This window comes from Pinus tabuliformis, chromosome J (genome assembly GCF_031772625.1).
Source record: "Pinus tabuliformis cultivar Carrire ecotype Pingquan chromosome J, CPIR1, whole genome shotgun sequence".
Taxonomy (NCBI): Eukaryota; Viridiplantae; Streptophyta; class Pinopsida; order Pinales; family Pinaceae; genus Pinus; species Pinus tabuliformis.
Window position 1 is genome coordinate 187,237,155 of NC_142295.1, and position 16,501 is coordinate 187,253,655.

General features: G+C 33.9%; 2 pseudogenes; both read left to right on the forward strand.

The window, feature by feature from the left end:
• The first annotated feature begins 440 nt into the window (after positions 1–440).
• On the forward strand, positions 441–8,003 carry LOC149226302 (UDP-glucuronate 4-epimerase 2 pseudogene; annotated as a pseudogene).
• Positions 8,004–14,465: 6,462 nt separating this feature from the next.
• LOC149226303 (nuclear transcription factor Y subunit A-4-like) lies at positions 14,466–15,423 on the forward strand (annotated as a pseudogene).
• The last annotated feature ends 1,078 nt before the right edge of the window (positions 15,424–16,501 follow it).

Consider the following 16,501-nt stretch of genomic DNA (forward strand, 5'->3'; position numbering starts at 1 on the left):
GAATATATTCCAAAGATATCATGACTAGATTACTCACCCTCACATTCAAAGGTCGTGTTAGTCAATGTTGTCATAAATTACCCATTGTCTTTATCCATTCATTCGACCAACTTGCCAGGAAGCTTCATAAAGCCTTTGATAAGTATAACTACTGAGATGTTTGTGGAAGAATCAATCATTTAAGAATGAAGCGTGACGAATCAGTTGAGGATTTTTCTGATCGGTTCATTCACCTCTATTGTGAAATTCCTAAAAAACATTTGAACTAGTATTTATTGAAGTAAGATTTTGTGTGCTTGGTTCATGTCTCTTCATACGGTGAGCCTGAACCTCTTGATTTTCCTCCTTATCCAACTCTTGTGAATAATGAGGCACCTCAAATTTCAGAGGAGGAGTCTACTAACCATTTTTATCTTTGTCCTCCTCCTTTTCCAATACTGATGAGGGCTCCTCCTTATAGTGATTGTAAAATTGGGAAATCTGCAAAACAAATCTCAAATCCATATTCTCCTTCTTGTCCCACTTCAATCGAGGAAATTTCGGAATGGGTTATGAATCCTACGGTGAATACTAACTCCTCCATTCTGCAAGATGATGTCCCCGTTAATAACTCTGGTCTCAAAGGTAATCCAAATTTTTGTTGTCCTTTGTTATCTACATATCCTGACTCTTTGTACCATGACCTGCTTGATAAATATGCTTCACAAGCTAGTTCTTCACATTCTCTTGATCCTCAAGTTGTTGGCCCAGATTACGATTAGGTACAAAGAAGTCACAGTACACAGGTAGATGAGTAGCAAGGTGAACATGCTTCTAATATTTCCTCTCTGTTTCAAAATATTTCATGTCAAAATAATGAGTTTCCATTCTTGAATGATTCTCAATTTATAATCTTGCTGAAAAATCCAATACAACCAATTCTTTCAATCAACCCCCAACCTTGGGCAATGATCATTCCAATGATGATAACTCTATTTCCGTATGACATGATAGATACCCAAGAACATCATCTAATCTTTCGGTTCGACATGAAGATATTTATTTAGAGCTTGAATATGTTTCAGTCAAAGAAGATGCTCATATCAAAACTTCCTCTTCACCTCACTACCCCTTGTGTCCTACCATTTGCAACACATCTTCTTGTGATAGATATTCTCCACGCTCTTCAATTTCTTTATCCGATGAGTTATCCCCTCGATTGATACAGGGTGGTGAGGTTGTCCATGATGAAATTTCAAATAGTCAAATCATCAAGTACCCTTCCCATCCCTCATCATATCTTATGTTGCATTAAGACAACTCTTAAAATCAGCTTGCTCATGAGATCTTACCAATAAATTTGTTTTTGAATATTCTATCAAAAGAGCCTCTCCAATTGAGTAATCTGATTGTTGAAGTTGAAAAATTTGGTAAAATCTATGACATAGATGGTTTTTATCCAATGAGAAGTGGTCTTACTGAAACCAAAAATAGTAGTTATCACTAGTAGAAAAAGAGAAATTAGTGACTAGGCGAATAAAAAAGTTAGTCACCACAACTTTTCCAGGTGAAATACTACTAGAAATGAGCAATCCTAAGTGACCCAACTAAAAACGACTAACATAAATAACTAATTTAGTCTGGGGTTAAAATATACGACTAGCTAATAAGTAATACAACTAAAAATGACTAATGCACAAATGACTAATTTATTCTAGGAACAAAAATACAACTACCTAACAAGTGCTACAATAATACAAATCAATTCTTTATGTTAGTCATTTTAATTGTGTCACTTCAGCAATCTAAACTTTCAAGTGATAGGGGATTCAAAGGTTATTATAGATTGGCCGAAAGGTTAGACTTCTTTAAACACTTCTTCATTCTCACATTGTGTATAGGTGAACCAACTTTGCATTATTTATCTCTAATAATTTGTAATTTTAAAAATATTTTTTTAATTATTATTATTATTTAATGTATTTTTTAAAAATCTATTCATTGATTCCAATTCAATCTAGTTCCAATTTGAAACATGATTTGAAGACTAGTTCTTAATTTATATTTTTTATTTTTTCTATTCTATATATATATATATATATATATATATATATATATATATATATATATATATATATATATATATATATATATATATATATATATTACATTTTCATTTCAATTTTATTGCTCCATTCAAATCGAATGTTCACAACATCACATTTGGAGTGTTGCATCTTGCTCTGCCCTACTGATATCTACGTGGAACGTCAAAAGAAAAACTTTTGATTTATTTTGACTGAGTCAAAATGTTAAACATTACAACATATTACAACATCTCTACCAAACTGTGCTGGAGAGTGTCTCTCAAGTCAATAAGCTGGACCCACAAGATTTTGAACTAATAACCTTTACTTAAGAAATACCTTAACAATACACTCTATTAGTGACTATTCTATACCTCATAATCTAATATTAACATATTACAATAATCTCACCTTATTTTTATTTTATTTTTTATTTAATTTAGTCATGTTATATTAATATTATATATCTTTAACACAAAATTATTTCAAATATGACTTTTCATTTTTCTTTTTCTTTTGAAAAATAGTAATTTTTAATGACCAATTATATTATATAGATACAATCTATACATTCTCATTTGCCAACTAATATGAGGCAAAATTCTCAAATATGTCTTTTCAATTATATCAATATGCAATTCTTTAATTTATCACTTTCTCCAAATTTTAACTATATATTTATTTTTCACATTCTTATTACATAATAAGTTAAAAAATATGAGCATAATTAAAAAGTAAAATAATTAAAATAATATTTTAATTAAAAATAAATTAATATTTTCTATTATTTTAAAATATAAATAATAACAAAATAATATTATAGTAAAAATACAAATGTTAATCAAAATCTAAATTTTAATAATCAAATACATTTCAAAATTTTACACCTAATTCATTTCCACATACTTTTATATCATCAATAATGACCCACATTCTTACCACCATGTGAAAAACCCATATTAACCAAAACATAACATCCTTTGCCACAATGTCCATGTCAAGTTACCAAATACTTATACCTAATTAATTAAAATGATAATATCCAATTGACTAACATTCAAATACTTTTTTCCCTCTTCTTTGCTATGTTCTGTTGCCACTAGTGATGCAGAGGATGGTGCGATCTAGCAGAAGACATAAACTGAGAAGAAGAAAGAAGGTTTTGTCAATTTTCCACCATGGATTTCACTGCATGTATCAACACCACTATCAATTTCTCTTGTGATTGTCACTATTAATACCCAATGAAGGACCCTTGTAGGGCATCAACAATGTCTTGCATATTTCTAAAAGGATATCTAAGGTGGAGAGTCAAATTGATCAACCACTTCAAGTTGAAGGAGAAGAAAACAAACTGAAGCATCCCCTGCTTCTTCTTCTTCTTATTCTCAAGGACAACTAGGTCTCAGAGAGAACTAGTCAAGGCCCTTGAGATGTTGGTATTCTCTGGTAAGCCTGAAGCGCCTCAAAACCTTAATTCAGTCATTCTATATCCATCCTTGTTTTTAAAGATTGAATTCAATCATAAATTTGAGCTTCTGTTTCATGGGTTTGAGCATGAAATGCACTTGAATTTGTCTATTTTGCATTTCTTGAGGTCTTGACTAGATTTTGTACAAATCAGTTGCGTTTCATGGGCATTATTTTGGGGGACTTGAATGATATTTTCTGAGATGAAATACAATGTACCTCAGAAAATGATGTTTCCACAACCTAGATGAGAAAAATGGTGTTTCCTCGAGCTAGATTAGAAAAATTACATGTGGTCTGGACCACTTGTGCTCGTGAATTGACCCTTCAAGGGGATTGAAACCCTAATGATCATCTCGGTAAGCCATTTCCCTCAACACTAAATCTCAACTTTATTGGCCAGATTTGAGACTTTAATAGGTATAGGGAGTGACAATACTTACAACTATAATGTGTTTCCTTAGATTTTCCTATGTATTTCAGATTTGAGTATCATAACCAATTGATATGCAACCCAAGTGACCCTTGTTGGGGACATTCTTCTAAATATACATGGCTCCAGTCAAAATGTCACAACTTTATTGGCCAGATTTGAGACTTTAATAGGTATAGGCAGTGACAATACTTACAACTATAATGTGCTTCCTTAGATTTTCCTATGTATTTCAGATTTGAGTATCATAACCAATTGATATGCAACCCAGGTGACCCTTGTTAGAGAAATTCTTCTAAATATACACGGCTCCAGTCACAATGGGGGACATTGATGATGAAACCTAGATTGATTTGCATACAATTTTTATGATGCTATGGGTAATCCTTCTATATGTCATTACCCCTAGGCCATCTAATTTCTCTACCAATTGTGTGGTCTGGCCATTCTCCTGGTTATGAAACATTTGAGTTGTAGAACAATTTCAAAAAAATTAAGATTAGAAGCCAAACCCTGTAGGGTTCCAAGTTATCCTAAATATATTGAATACTTAGAAAATACAGAATAATACTAAAGCATTGCTTTAAAGTGTTATAGGGGTTGCACAACAGCCTTAATCCATCAACATATCGAGTAAATATCTCTCAATAATATACAGACTTTTTATTGTACCTTCTTACTGCATGTCTCAAAAAGTCTAATGATCTCTCTTTATATGGTAATTTTTCCAATATTTCCAATTTAGATTCTATTTTGGTTGACCAAATAATTGAATACATAATTGTATTAATGTGCCCTCATGTTGGCTCAGTTCTTAGATGTAAAGTAGTATGTGCTTTTATTGTTCTATTATATTAGATAATAGAGAGGTTTTAAAGCAATGTTCAACCAAGACTCCAAGATGGGGGATGTGGGTGTGGGGAGATGCACATGGGGGCATGTGGAAATACCCTCAAATTTTAAGGAAATTTAGGGGGATGGGAGAAGTCATGGTATATAATTATTTGTAACACACATATATATATAAAATTAAAATTGATATTGAATAATGAAGCATAAATATATTGATCCATACATAATTGAATTAAATAATGAGATACACTGATCCATATTCATCGTTCATACTGGTACATACATCACTCATACTCATCATTCATTCATTGATCCATATTCATCATTTATCATTCTACTATTTACATTGATTTAAAATTTATATTTATCAATCATCATTTTAGAATGTAAATTGATTTAAAATTTAAATTCATCATTCACAAGTTTGGAATGTAATTAGTACTAAGCAAAATAAACTATATTAGACACCAATTTGTTTTTAAACAAATCATTGATCGCACTGGAAAACCATCAGAACCCAGAATCGGTCAGAATTGGACCAGAACTAGTAAAAAAACTGGACCAAAAAACAAATCAACCAAAAACACCTAAAATATTCAAAATTTAAAGAAAAACTATATATATTCATGTGCATCCATATGAATCCAAACCATTTATACACAAAAAAGCTAAACTTCTCATTTATATAGCATGTAAGGATGCACATAACCAAAATAGCACTGAGTGAAATCCATCTCTGAACCGAAAATACATCAACAAATAGGCCCTAGATGGCCTCTAGCATCCAAAAGAAACATACCACAAAAAATACCTACATATCATCAAAATCATTACCTATATTGGGATAATGATAGGTATTTGTTAAAGAAGTTTTTTGATGTGGTGCCCTTCTCTCATGTAATGCACTTGGCTGCACAGGCTAGGGTTATGTATGCCATGGAGAATCCCAACTCATATTACCACAACAAGATTATGTGAGTGGTTAATATGTTTGAGATCTGCAAGTCTGCAAACCCACAACTTGCTATTGTCTGGGCTCTTCAAGCTCGGTATATGGTTTGAATAATGAGAGCCCTTTTTCTGAACAACATGGAACAGATCAGCCTGCTAGTCTCTATGCAACTTCAAAGAAGGTAGGGGAAGTGATTTCTCACATTTATAATCACATCTATGGGCTTTCCATCACATGTCTCGGGTTCTTCATTGTTTCTAGACATTGGGGAAGGCCTGATATAGAATACTTATTTTTCAAAAAGGATATACTTCAAGGAAAGACTATTGCAATATTCCAAGGTCCAAACCAAGTTGACGTGGCAAGGGACTTCACATAAATTGATGAAATTTTCAACGGTTGTGTTGGTGCTCTTAACACTATAGACAAGAGTACATGAAGTGGAGGAAAGAAGAAAGGCCCTTCCCAACTCAAGATTTACAACTCAGGGAACATGTCACCTATCTCGGTCCCAGATCTTGTGAGTATGATGGAGGAATTGCTGAAAGTGAATGATTTTCACTCATATATATTGTTTCTCCCTAGTCTTAGTTCACAAGAGAAGGTGATGTAATGGCTCTTTGACATGTATAAATATCCCTTGGCATCACACAAACTTCAATTCTACACCATTGAAGGAGCACCATGGATGCTTTTTGTCAATATGCATTTTTCATTCCTATCTTGGGGTCTTGATAATATGTTCTTTCTTAAGGCCATCATATGCATATTAGATTTTGAAAAAATACATAAAGGTAGTTTTTCTCACATCATAAAATATCATTACATTTTTGGACAACCAAATGCTCTATGCACAATTAATTGTAATGCTTTATTCCAAAATCCTGTTATCTTCCCACTATGTCTTTAGGGCTCCCTAGGAGTTGTTAGCCCATTGACCAACCCTTCTAGTTCAATTTTTAGGTGTTTCTCATGCCTCTAATCTAAAACAACATCCCACCAGCATATGATAAATGGATTCTGAAGCACACCCTCACACGGGACACATAGTTGGGCCCTCAAAAGATCACTTAAATGTGGCATCCTATGCTGAAACTCTTTTGTTCAAAGCCATTCACATGAAGAGACTAAATGAGCATTAGTTTAAGTGGGGCTTTATTTCACTATAGCTTGGTACACCACCATTTTTATATCTTGGATTTGACCATCAATGAACATTTCACCATATCATGGTGTTTCAGTGTAAAAGCACCTAGTAGGGTTTTTTGACCAGACCAAAATATCTTCTACATCCTTGAGATAAATAAATTTGGAGGCCAACCCATGGATGTATGCTTCCCATTTCTTACCAAGGGCCCCTTGTACCAATCTCCATGATGGTGGGAACATCGGTATACCAATTTTCCTGATAACCCTTCTAAAAAGAGTCAATTACTCTTCAAGTTCTCCTAGAGAAATCTCGGCCATAAGGTCCAAATTTTACTCATTGTTTATGAAATTAAGGAAAAAGGAAACAATATTCACAATTTTAGTTATATTAGCTCTTGGTGGTTCCTTAAGTAACTTATGAAAGTGAGATGTTCCAACCTCAGGTATGTCCCAAATCTTGTTTACCTTTTCACCATCTCCGTTTGATATGCTCCATATTTTGTTGATATTCTTTCTCATTCTAGCATAGTTGTGACAAAACTGAGTGTTCTCATCACATTGGGTTAACCACATATCTCAACTCTTCCTGTGTCATCTAGTTTCTTCTTGCTCCTAGAGTTATTTCATTACAGATTCCAGGTTCTTAATATTTCCCAATTCTTCTTCCATGAAGATTCTACTCTTATTAGATCTTTAAATGTCTGAAATCTTCTCTTTAAAGTTCCAAATTTTCTCTTGAGAATCATTATACTTCACTTTTTCTAACTTTATTGTTTTCTTCTTAATCCTTCTCAGGTTGTTATTGAACTGGAACATTACAGAATCCTCTAGGTGAACATTGAAGTGTTTCCATTCATTTTGAACCAAATCTATAAATTTGGAATCCTTAAGCCAATATGAATTGAACTTAAAGGGACCCAAGGGCTTTTCCTTTGCCCTCCCTATCCTAAGAAAAATTGGGACATGGTTAGATAATCCTCCTCCACTAACCCATGAACTGGATCTTACTACTTTAACTAAATTGTTCTCAGCTAAAAGGAATCTATCAAGTGTTTTTGAGATGTCCCCAACTCCCATATGATTATTCCTCCAAGTAGGATTTACAATAAGTGGTTCTAAATCACAATGACTTGACTCCTCAATCTTATATAATAAGTAATAAGCTATGGGATCCATTATCTTAGATTCCACAAATAGTTCACCTTGTTTTTGAATTCAATTCATATCCCCTTCCATAAGGGCATTATCTCTCCTTTGCAAATAATATCCTTCAGGAAAAATAGGCCATTGATACCAAAGATATTCTCAGGAAAGAGAATCCAATGTCTAATCACAATTTTCCACAACACATCCCCACTAATCGTTCCAACTCTCTACTTTGCAGCCAACACCAATATTCGGGTCCTCATTGTAAATCATGATTTTACTTGTTTTCACATAGAGAGAGCACAAGCTCGTTCACTTTTGGAACTTCACATTTGAATCATTCTCCTCAATTTTGTTCATGGCATTGGTGGTAGCATGGTTTTTTTATATCTTCTCTGCAATTTATTCTTAACTCTTGCATTAAGCCTTTGTGGGATTAACTCTAAATTTAATTAATCCATGGGACTTCAAATTCTCTACAAATCTGGGTTGTAATAACTTTTGCTTCTTACATTTTTCTCATTTTTGTTTCCATTGCATGTTTGTATGTGGTAGACACGCAGATATAAAAAATAACCTTTTTCTTCAATCCAAAAATACTTTCACCTTTTTAAATGTTGGCTTAGAATCTAGTATCATTGCTATTAGTCTACATTGACTAATTGACAGGTTAAAATTTCATATCAAGCCTCTATTACTACAAGCTGAAAGGAAGATTGGTCCTAAATATAAATTTGTCTAATACATCTCTTAGAGATCATTTTTTTCCATATTTTGTTTCATTATTGCTAGACACTTGAAGTCTCTAGGCAAAAGTTGAAGTTTGAAAATTATCCATAAAAGTAAAGTGGTTTTGGATATTTAAGAAATATGGAATTTTCACAAGTCTCAATTCATTTTTGTGACAATGCTAAATTGAACTTATTTGGCAACATTGTATCCCCTTGCAAGAAGATCTGGGAAGGTCTATAACAAATTCTGGACATTTTTCCAAACTACCAAGTAGAGCTGCTCATGATAATGAAATTGATCAAATAGATCCTTCTATTGATTCATGGCTTGGACATTTGCAAGATGCTTCTCTATCTCCTTTATCTGCATATGAAGTAGTAATAGTTGAAGGAATGCACTCTTTTCTTCAACTCTAGGTCTTACGAGAGTCCAGGGCCTTGGCACATAATATTCACAAACATTTGCAGCTATAGTAGGTGCATTTCTTTCAAGAAATCCAGTGCCAAATCCTCAGCTAGTCAAAGTAGGGTTAGCGAGTCCTTTCTCAACTACAAAGTTGGGAAAATTTGGGTTATCTGAAAAAGAAAGAATTGTTAACCATGGCTCATTTAATGCATTTTATTCTTATTCCAGAGAGCTTGCTACTGATTTGTCAGACATTACTTTATCCTTTGATGAAACAACTTCCATTGAGGAGAAAAACCATGCTTAGTCACAAATAAAGAAGGAAAATACAGAAACTTAAAATAACCATTTTCATAAGCAATTTTCTTTAAACCAAAATCCACAGCTTTCATATCCCACAAAATCATAGGTTGAATTACTCAATTCATGTATTTCGACAAAGGCACAATGATATTTCTTCTCTGGCTTCAATCAAAACAATAGACTACTAGAAAACATGAACATGACCTCAATGACTTTCAAAGATCAAGTTGGATTTTCCCACTTACATCAATAATATGCATCTATTACACCCAAGTTGTATGTTGCCACATAAACTATTGGGATTCCTAATGGGGATTGCTCCAATGGACAATATCAAAGCCCACATATTTCAAATGCATGTACTCATAATTTTGGCTTGAGTGGATATCCAATTAGTACATTTATTTTAGAACCCATGATGCCCAGCTTTTCTACACCTAGTACATTGACTCCCACATTTGACAATATTGTTGCAGCTGCTAGCATGGATTCAATATCTACTCCTAGAATTCCACGTGGAGGAACACCACGAGGCACCATAGACCTACAAAAGTTATATATGTTAAGCGAGAAAATAGGAGTTGGAATTTAGATGCAAATCATGGATCCAATAAGCTTGCCACAATTGCAAAGAACTGCAGAATATGTTGCATGAATGGCCACAGGTTACATTGATGGCTTAGTCTTGATTTTCTCGAGTTATAGAAATCCTACTTGACTGCTTTTCCTGCTCAAAAATAGTCACAATATGGTGTGTCGTATTTGGGAAAAGGTGGCAATGCTAGTCTCGGATGTTATGCCAGTCCTTCCTTTGGCTTTTCCATGCCATATCCAGCTAGCCCAATTGGAAGTCTTATGCTTCCTAGTTCTCTTATGGCATTTACAGCTTCACCTATTCAACACAATGAATGAAACCCTCGTTATTCCTTGGGTTCAAAGATTTCATATGTGGGAGCTTGGCATTCCCTAAATCCATTAATATGTAGAAAGACAATTAATATTAACCATCATACTAAAATTTCACTGCTTCTTGATATTTAGCTTGAAATGGTTTAGAACTCTCCATGCATTCCCTAAATCCATTTATATGTAGAAATTCCATTACATTAACCACCATACTCTGATCTTGGCATATTGGAGCTCTTGGCACAGGCACAAATGTGCTTAGCCAAGTCAGATGAGTTGTGACAAGCTGCTAAAATAGAAGTGCAATTGCGTGCTAAAAGTGAGTGTGAGGAGCTGGAATCAAAAGTTGAATCTCGTGTGCAGCAGGCAGAGATAAACAAAATGGCTCTTCTAGAGGAAAAGAAACAACAAAGGGTTGTTTCCTAGGAAAGGATGGCTCATTTCCTTCTGCATCAGATGTTATAGGAAGATAAAGATAAGGAGTGTATGGAGACACTTAATGCAACAATATCTCAAAGAGTTACAGTTGTAGAGGACAAGTGTTTATGTCTTTTAGAGGATGAAAAAACTCATGCACATGCAATAGTTATGTAAGAAATAAATGTTTCCAATTCTATCTATATTCAGAGGGAAATGGAGATTAAAAATTTTAAGGGGAAGTTGGAAAATCGATTGCAAAGGGTATGTGCATGGTGCAGTTGATTTCAATTTTATTTATTCCTTTTAGTTGCATGCAGCTCATTTGTCCCAATTTAACACTTACACAGGGAAAACACAAAAGAGCATAACTTCTAAGGAAAAGAGGAAGATGTGGAGGCATTAGTCATATTAATCACCACAAAATGTATAAGCATGGGGACTGTCTCTCAAGAAAGTTGGCCAGGTCATAGTCTAACTTATAAGGCAATTCATATTTTGATTTTAGAGATGTTGATAGACTGATGCAACACTATTTTTTGTTTTATGAACCTTACTGAGTTCTTATTTGGAGGAAGTTCCAAAAGTAAAGACATACAACATATGCTTTAGCATGGGAGTTTACTGCATGTGAAATCAATCATTCCTCTATTAATTCAGTTCCTTTTGAGCAACTTGCAGCTTGCTTACAGTCAACTTCCACATTACATGTTGTGAAAGCACTTCTAGCTCGCATTGAGAGTTGGTTTTTGGTGTCACAAGAAAGACAGTCTAATGTTGTGCATATAGATCATTAGTTTAAACGGTTATCTCTAGGACACAAAAAATGTCTTCAATTGGAAATAGAGCTGCAAAGATGGTTGTTTCTCAATTGTCTATTAAAGGGACAACTAGAGGTCAAAAAGTTGAAGGAAAGGAACAGTTAAGGTATCCAGTACGTGTCTTTTTGTGTGCCTATATGATTTTTGGTCATCCTGAGGCTGTCTTCAGTGGTATAGGAGACTGTGAAACTACACTTGCAGAAGCAAAATCTAGGCTTATTCTGGAGTTTGAATCCTTAATCACTATTATATTAGATGGGCCTTCTTCTAGCTCTTTGTCAAGACTTTCTCCAAATGCAGCAACCGATGATTGGGGTTTTGAAGAACCTCAGACTTCAAGTCAACAGTGGCTATTTGCAGCCTAGCTGGTTGCATATGATGCTTCTTGGTGCTCTTACTTATATCAATGTGTTGTGGAAAGTCAAGGATGCACAATCCCTTGAAGAGGATTTAATTAGAGTGGCTTACCAGCTTGAAGTTTTAATGCTACAGAAGTGCAACATATCATCAGGAGATGAGGATGATGCTAGTCATGACTCAAAGGCCATTCACAAGTAGGTATGAATTACTACTTTGTATTCACATGCACTTGGTATTCCCATGTTCATATCAATTGAGTGTATAGTTATAATTATTCATCTATCAGGATGTCACATGAGTGACTAAAATGTGCATAGCTTTTCAATCTTAATTTTTGTACTGTTGTGCTCTATTTTTTATGATTATTTTTTTCACCTCTAACGAGATGATCTTGTTGGTGGATACATAAGGAAGATATCAAAATTTTTTATGATTATTTTTTTCACCTCTAACGAGATGATCTTGTTGGTGGATACATAAGGAAGATATCAACAAGCTTACTAGAAGGATTTTCAGGGTGTATTTATATATATCAATTGGTTTCCATGGATTTGGGATTGTAAAAGCCACCAACTACTATTAGTACACCTTAGTAACTCAAGGTTGTTGGGTTGCTATAAAAGTTAAACTTTTGGGAAAATACTGGACTTCTGAAACACACCTTTTCAGTTGGTCTTTTTGTCTTTTATCTGCCATTAATTAATCCTATTAAGATAGGTTAATATCTTTTCTTAGTATGGAATACCTACTTCAATATCAATAGGTGTTTTTTTGTTTTTTAAATTCTATAAACCTAATTTGATTATAAATTCTCATCATCACATGCATTTTATAGGTTCTAGAAGATCAACAACTTCTACGAGAAAGGGTTCTTCATTTGAGTGGCATTGATGGAGCAACAAGGATGAAAATGACACTTTCAGATGCACGAGCTAAATTTATGGAATCAAAGGAGAATGGAGCTCTACCAATGTCACCATTTTACCCTGCATCATTTTCACCATATCATAGTCCCTCTAATGTCCGAAATAGTGATAATGGAAAACCAAAGAAGGTTGCCTGGTCATTATTTAAAAACACTTTAGAACTAGAAACTTCCTCAAGAACTAAGTCTAACTTCAATAATAGATTGGGAGATGCACTTGAGGAAAAATTGTTAAATGACAATGAAATTATGGTTACTGATATTCTTCATGGCAGAGATAGATCGTTTGCTGATATTCTCTGTGGAATAAATAAAGGTTCTAAAAAAATTAAGGTGAGGATAATTAGAATCTGTTGAAAGGTAAGACTTGGTCTTCTTTTGGATCAAGTAAGCAGATAATTTAGTTCCTTCACATATGTTTTGCAGGCACGGGTTAGATAAACAATGGAGAAAGCTTTTTGGAATGGTGTTGAAGAATCTCATGCACATGATCATCCTGATTACAGTTGGGTGGTCGAGCTTGTGGAAGAAGTTGGGGATGAGCTTCTTTCATTGATTCCTGAAAGTTGGAAACAAGAACTCCTTGAAAGCATCAATGTGGAGCTCTTGTCTCAATTTCTATTTCTGTAGAAGAGATAATGCTTTTGTGGCATTGTATTGATGTGGATTTTAATTGACTTTCATATTTTCTTTGTTCATCTAGATATTGGAGTCAGGAAGCCAAGACATTGAGTATCTTAGTAAGCTTATGGGTTATTCATTAGGTGTTGTATTTAAGCTTGCTATTAGAACAAATGATAAGGAGTCAAAAGTAGCTCATGAAAATTTATTCCATGAATTATCTGAGATAGTGGCTAGAATGGACAAAAGTTCAAATTATTCCTTTTCACGTGCATTACTGAAGGTCCTTTTCTTTATTTTAGAACAAATACAGGTATTATTGTTGTATGTCATTGTTCCATATATAATATTCTAGTTTAATAACTAATGCTTTCACGTCATGCTTTTTTTACGTACCTACAAATTGGAAAATGGGGTATGGATGGCATGCCTTGTTGTGATGTTTTGAAATATGGATGCACTAGGGCCAACATACTTCTGAGTTTCCTATTTATGTTTAACAACAAAAGCAGAAAAAACTGTAAAACTATTAGTCAACACATATCAGATTTCTTGTTTAAAATTTTCCTATAACTGAAAGAAACTATACTGCTTATCTAGCAATTAATGAGTCACTTTAGTGGAACCTGATCAACTTTCTCTATCATATGCAGAGGCATCCCATTGTATGATCTGCCATGCTACCCATACCTGATAGGATGCATGATTTCTTCATCCGTCATAATAGTTTACATTATAATTGACACCTTTGTAATGCCTGGACATTTGTGTTGAAAGACTAGTTTACTTGATAATTCTAGTTGTGTCAAATTTGAGTCATCAAGACTATTTTGTACCTAGAGTAATATGAGCCCATAAAGAAAATGAGGAATTTGGAGAGCTAACTCATTTAATTTCACTATATGATATGATTGAATATGTACCAGTCTATTTCAATGCTAAACAATACCGTGGAATTTTGCAATGACAACAATCTCGAGCCAAAGCAGAATTAGAAAATAAGATCATCAAAGTAAGGAAGGTAATGAACGGTTGTGTTTATGATTATTTCTCAAATACCTAACATTTTTGTTCAAAACAGTGTTCAATTGGAGCATTTTATGGTCTCTCACTCCCGGTTGCTCCTAGGACCACACAAACACACACATTCTAATAATCATATGTATAGAATGCTCCTGGGTTGGCATCGTTCCCTAGATTTTTTGGAGAAGGACCACTCCCCGATGTCAGAATCCCTGCTCCTTCACAACACTTATTCAAATGAACTTTCTCTCATCCTCTTTTGGCTAGCCAAATTGTATTGATTTCATGTTCTGAAGTAAGCATGCCATCATATTTGGTTATTTATAAATTGGCATGGTTTCTATCTTTTTATGTATTGTTTCTCATACTATTATGTCTGCTCTTCATCCTTATCTCCATGAATCTCATCATATTCATGCAATGTAAAGATAAAGGGTATGTGGTGGTTGCTTCCTAAATATAGAATCGTTAGAGACAAAAAAGTTAATGTTGATGATTGGAAATTAACAGACAGACAACATGCATAAGTTATTAGTTCATCAAGCACTGAAGCTTTGTAGTCTGAAAATGGAAATATGAATTCTTCAAAGGTACATGGTAATTCAGGGTTGTCAAAATCAGAAGTTACAAGCATGTCAGAATCATGCCCTGATGGAACAGGTTATAACTATATTCAAGGGAATGGAGGAGGGTATCTTTACCACCGTGCTAGTTCATATTTCCATTTATTGGGTTTCAGTCCTCTTTCAAATGGAAGTGGTGAAGTAGAGAATGGGTAAGGTATGGGATATATAATCAAATGGGTTGCAACAGATAACTACTATGATCCAATGAAAGTTTGACATTGGTTTGGTTGGGCTCTTATTTGTTTGAGTGTCATGTTTCATATAATTATAACACTAGAGTATGGAAGAAATTTACTTCAGTTCAAGGAAAGTGAAACTTTTGCTACTGGGAGGGAAGGAAGTTGAACTAAAGATTGCATATTTATTTTTGTTTTCCAATATTATCATATCGGAAAGCAACCTTCCTTAGGTTTCTCTTAGGATGATGATGTTTGATGTAAAAATATCTAGGAAGCTTTGGTCAAATCCTCATGCATTTGATACCCTGTTTATGGAAGTAACGAGATGGAAGACCTGCTACACTTAAGCATTTTTTTGATACAATGTTGACTTTCAGTAGTACTATGATTTAGTGTTCTAGTGTTTGGTCAATAAATTGACCTACACCATCTAGTATTTCTAATAGGAAAATCATTTTTGGTTGGTTACCATTAGATAATTGATCATGTCATGATTTAAATTAGAAATTATTTTATTCAAGAAAGTATGATTAAAAATATGATGTTTATATGGGTTTTTATCTACACACATTCTAAGACTACAGTGGCATACACAATTACCATAGTGAGGACATGGTAATCAAAGAACTAAACATGCAACATAAGAGTAGTTATCTTTTTTGAAAACTATCTCATTGCATGATCAATACAATGAAGACTTAAGTATTCTGAGTCAAACCCCTTTCCTGCAATTCATTAAACCATTCATTTGCTTCTTCTAGCTATCCTCCTTTATACAACCCTTCAATTAGTGTAGTATAAGTTGTAACATTCAATACTATACCTTTTCTAATAATGTCATCATGGATTCTGTTTAGCTGTTCAACATTTCCCTTGAGGCAGTTGATCTCCACAACTGCAAAGAAAATCGTTGATGTAGGAACCAATCCTTAGTCTAACATTTGAAAGATAATATTATTCACTTCCTCTACCATTCCAAGCTTAGAAAGTATGCTAATGAATGAACTATAGCTAGCCATGTCAAGGAGAAGACCATGTTCTAGCATCTGTTTGTGTAGCTCGTTAACATGACCAATTCTTCCCTTCTGCAAATGAGTTTCAATTAAAACTGTATA